This window comes from Palaemon carinicauda, chromosome 39 (assembly GCF_036898095.1).
Source record: "Palaemon carinicauda isolate YSFRI2023 chromosome 39, ASM3689809v2, whole genome shotgun sequence".
In the NCBI taxonomy this organism is placed as follows: domain Eukaryota; kingdom Metazoa; phylum Arthropoda; class Malacostraca; order Decapoda; family Palaemonidae; genus Palaemon; species Palaemon carinicauda.
Genome location: NC_090763.1, coordinates 50,741,140 through 50,746,303, shown reverse-complemented (window position 1 = coordinate 50,746,303; position 5,164 = coordinate 50,741,140). Strand labels below are relative to the sequence as shown.

Sequence of the window (5,164 nt, the reverse complement as noted above, 5' to 3'; positions counted from 1 at the left end):
CCTGTTGATAAATTCATTATATTCTTTGAGGTAATTGAAATTTTGTGAGCTCTTCCGAAAAAAAGAATCTGTTTAACAGTTTTTGTACAAAACGAAGCGAAAATAAATTACAACGCAGCGGGAGGTGCACCGCGGAGAGGGGGCATGGAAAGACGTGAGAAACGTAACTGGGAAAACAGACGAAGGCAAAGACAGAAGGCGATTAACACTATTTGCAAGAGCAAAACACGGTGATAGGTTTCGCATGAAAGCAATGTAAAACGTGACTTCGCCTTATGATTTCTGGAAAAAAAGAATTGCAATGCGCGCTTGTGTGTGTGTCTTTCAAAAAGAAATGGGTCCAAAATGCGCTCTTGTGTGTGTCTTTCAAAAAGAAATGAGTCCAAACAGCTTTTATTTTCCGGGTACAATAGTCGAGATAAACCGTCTCAAAGTAATTACAATGCTTCTGATTTCCTAAACAGATTGCTTACTTCAGTTTTCTCAGATGAGACGTTCGACGCCTCACGTAATTCAGTCATAATAGCCCAAGAGTTATTACCATGAACGTGATAAATCATTGCACATATTCAAGATCAATAGGATATTTTACGTATTATTATTATTATTATTATTATTATTATTATTATTATTATTATTATTATTATTATTACTTGCTAAGCTACAGCCCTAGTTGAGAAAGCAGGATGCTATAAGCCCAGGGGCTCCAACAGGGACAATAGCTCAGTAAGGAAAGGAAACAAGGAAAAATAAAATATTTAAGAAGAGCAACAATATTGAAATAAATATCACTTTATAAACTATACAAACTTTAACAAAACAAGAGGAAGAGAAATAAGATATAGGATAGAACAGTGTGCCCGAGTGTACCCTCAAGCAAGAGAACTCTAACCCAAGTCAATGGAAGACCCTGGTACAGAGGCTATGGCACTACCCAAGATTAGAGAACAATGATTTGATTTTGGAGTGTCCATCGCCTAGAAGAGCTGCTTATCATAGCTAAAGAGTCTCTTCTACCCTTACAAAGAGGAAAGTGGCCACTGAACAATTACAGTGCCGTAAGAAGAATTGTTTGGTAATCTCAGTGTTGTCAGGTGTATGAGGACAGAGGAGAATGTGTAACGAATATGCCAGACTATTCGGTGTGTGAATGTGTAGGCAAAGGGAAAATGAACCGTAACCAGAGAGAAGGATCCAATGTAGTACGGTCTGGCCAGTCAAAAGACCCCATAACTCTCTAGTGGTATTATCTCAACGGGTGGCTGGTGCCCTGGCCGGCCTACTACATACTACATGAAATATTTCCGTATTATGTTATACAAAGCATTACAAGGGTCATGTCATTATTCGTAAGTGTTAGCATCAATATAAAGAAAAAATGAACACATTAATTGTTTTATATAAGCAGCGTAGTCTTTAAAATCATCTGTTCTCGAAATTTCACTCCTAGATTTTTACTAATCTGATTCCAGAAGATTAACAGGTAGCAACATTTAAATTTTGCTACAAGGTTCAGTTTTTTTATCTTTTAATTAATTAGATAATACAATTATTTATTGGAGTAACATTGTATTTTTTTAGATAATTACTCCAGTGCGAAATTAAAAGTATGTTATGTGCTTTTAAAAATCTGGATATATATATATATATATATATATATACATATATATATATATATATATATATAATTTATATATATAAACTGTATATATAGTTGTATGTATATGTATGTTAGAGAGAGAGAGAGAGAGAGAGAGAGAGAGAGAGAGAGAGAGAGAGAGAATATTTATGCGCGCGTACGAATAAAATATTTATGATTATCCTAGATATCACTGTGAGTCCTAATGTATTACTAGGGGAAAGTTAACAATACGTGAGTAGCTATAAATGATATAACGGTATCTGGTTACCACAATCTTTAAAACGAATGAAAGATAAATTCAAGCAAAGACGAACAAAGTCACCCGAAGTTCTCGTTTTGGATCAATAAAAATCCACTAGAATTATCTTGTCCAACCAATCAGCGAGCAGGAAACTTTTCCGAGCTAAAAGGGCACCTCTGAGAGTCGGTGCAAATCTGCCTCACTAAAAAGAATTGACTATAGGTAAGTCATCTAGATATACGAATCTCACTCATGAATAGATTTACAAGGGAAAACCCACATACTCTGACGTCATAGGTCCTCCAGCGTAGTACTCGTTAAAGACTTAAATAACTGTTTTGACGTCATTCGTTCGTGTCCTGGGATATCCCTTCCTTAAAACAATATATTTATTAGACATCGCCCATAAAGGTTAGCCGCGTCATGCTGTCGAAGGAGCCGGATTATTGCAATATCTGTCTCCAAATCAATGGAGCGAATCGAAGTATCTGCCTCGATGTAAACAGACAAGAGTAATTTATACGAGAAACATCTCTTGCGAAATCGTTTTCTTTGAGTTATCGATTATAGATGGATGAAATGCAAGGTACAGTTGAGAGTTAATAAATTAGATAATATAGAATTTGCTCCTTGTTTGAGCACGTAGTGAAAATAATCAACAGCAAATGGATAATTTATTTTGCTATAAAAGCGAGTTTCTGATGTGAACATAAATGGACCAATAAACATGGCTAAAGATAACTGCATATACATATCAACACGATCGACTAAGGTCTTGTGGTAAAAAAATATCAACCTCACTAGCCTATAAAATAGTGTAGGTATACACACACATATACTCTCTCTCTCTCTCTCTCTCTCTCTCTCTCTCTCTCTCTGTATATATATATATATATATATATATATTTATATATGTATATATTTATTTATATATGTATACAGTATATATATATATGTATCTATCTATCTATCTATCTATCTATCTATCTATCTATATATATATATATATATATATATATCATCATCATCATCATGAGCCGTTACTCGTCCACTACAGAACATAGGCCTTTGACATGTCCTTCCACTGAAGTCTGTTTATGCTCTCTCTCTCTCTCTCTCTCTCTCTCTCTCTCTCTCTCTCTCTGTATGTATTATTTTGCCAAAGTAAAAAGCGTTCTCTATAATCAAAGTTTACATGTACCCATGTTAAGAATGAAATAATCTGATTCACTACAATGAAATTGACATTTAAATTTCAGAATCGAGAAGCTTATCAAACGAAAAAAGCAATTACCACCTGCATAAATCCAGCGTTATATATATATATATATATATATATATATGTGTGTGTGTGTGTGTGTATATACAAATGCATATATCTATATATATATTACTTATGCCTCTTTTTATACATATATTCAACTAATGAAATAACCCAAAATGTATGAAAAATTAAATTTATATAGCTTTCGAAGGGACCATCTCCCTTCCTTCCTGAAGAGGAAGGGAGACGGTTCCTTAGAAAGCTAAATAAATTCCATTTTTCATACATTGTGGGTTATTTCATTTATCATAAATACACGAAAAATTGTGTATTTTAATGTATTCAACAAAGCCAGATAGTTGAACGATCGATAATGGACGTCGATAATCCTGTAATAATTTCTATTCTCGCGTACCGTAAATTTTTCTTTCAAAAAATGGTCGAAGCGACTGTCTTCCTCTGTTTAGAGTCCTTGGCTTACCATAGCGAAGCTTTCTCAGGCTACCTTGCGGATACACCAAGCAGTTGGGTGGTTGGACATAACGGAGAGGGCAGTTTACTCCAGCTTCGGTTAGTTGGTAAGTAAAGCACGGTGTTCAGAGTTACTTTTAATTATGACAGTTTTTAATGCTTTGATAAATTTTGGTGTTTATAGTGGTCTGTTGTATGCAAATAATTGTTGTCCACGCTAAATGTATTTCAAATTCACTTAGGGTTTCAATATGTTTATTTATAAGTCATGTTTTATATATACTGCATGATTATTTAAAGGTTCTTTTGTTTTGTTTTTAGCTTCCCTGTTTATTTGTACTTTCAGGAAAGAATGTCTGTGTTCCACCATTTACCTGTGCGTTTCAATCCTATCTTAGTGGATTTTTCTGTGATAAAGAACAGGTGTTACCTCTACAATAATTGCCTAAGGACTGACTGGTGACAACGCTGGAATCTGGTGAAGTATTTTTCACTCTGAACTATAAGGCAAGTATTGTTTATTTTTCGGTTTTATTCATATTTAAAGCAAGCCAGTCCTCCCCGATTGGGGGCTGCGCCCCCAATCGTGGGAGGACGTTCCCTATAGCACACGGTAGACCAGTAATAAGGTCTGCCGTGTGTTATAGGGAGGCTTGCTTTTTAAACCCCCTTCGTCTATTACGGTTAGTGGTTAAACTTTTGGTTCTTAGATTATGTCGTTTACTTAGAGCCTGTTGATCATAACTTTAAAAAGTAAAAAGTTTCAAGACTTCTATATTAAAATTACCTTAAGCTAAAATTTTTCAAATATTAAAACTATCTATATACCTTATCAATTTCAAAAGTTAAACTTTTCATGATTTCTATGATATTAAAATTCTTTATACCTTAATCTAACATTTTTGAAAATAGTTAACGGGTAATATTTTTAAAAATTAAAACATAAATAGATGCTTGCATAAAATTGGTGCTTGTATTATACGCATAATGTTGATTTAATATACGGGCCTAAGAAATATATCATTCATTTAGGGACAAAAAACTTTTCTTAGAAACTTTTGTGATACCTGTATTTTTCAGATTGGATGGCGCGACTTCAGGATAAAATGATTAAAGATTGCAAGGACTTATAATTAAACGAAGCCACAAATTTCTACCTTGACTGTTGGTTCGGTTGAACACACTTGCTGGATATTCTGGAATGATGCTATATTACTGAGATTGTTACTGTTGAACTCTCCAGCTGGAAATTCTGGAATGATATATCAGTACCTAGATTGTTACTGGAAATCCTACTAAGATAGTCAATAAATATTTGGAGAAAAATGTCCATTGGGAATTTCTTGAAATCCGGTTTGCACTGAAAGATTGAGCACATTACTGATTGTTTACAATTCCGTTAAATAATTGTTTACTGGTAAGCTATAAACTTTAATATGGTTACTTAAATGTTGGAATTTAGTTATTGACAAGATTTAAGCTAGTAATTTTGATTAAAGATTGCTAAAAAATTTGCATAATTTTTTTTTATTTTTTTTTTTTTAAA

General features: G+C 33.6%; 1 long non-coding RNA gene across 1 annotated transcript; it reads left to right on the top strand.

Annotated features, from left to right (window-relative positions):
* The first annotated feature begins 3,674 nt into the window (after nucleotides 1-3,674).
* LOC137630868 (uncharacterized) lies at nucleotides 3,675-4,948 on the top strand. The gene is made up of 3 exons (XR_011041782.1): nucleotides 3,675-3,725; nucleotides 3,965-4,125; nucleotides 4,699-4,948. It is a non-coding gene; the product is annotated as an uncharacterized lncRNA (long non-coding RNA).
* Nucleotides 4,949-5,164: the final 216 nt, after the last annotated feature.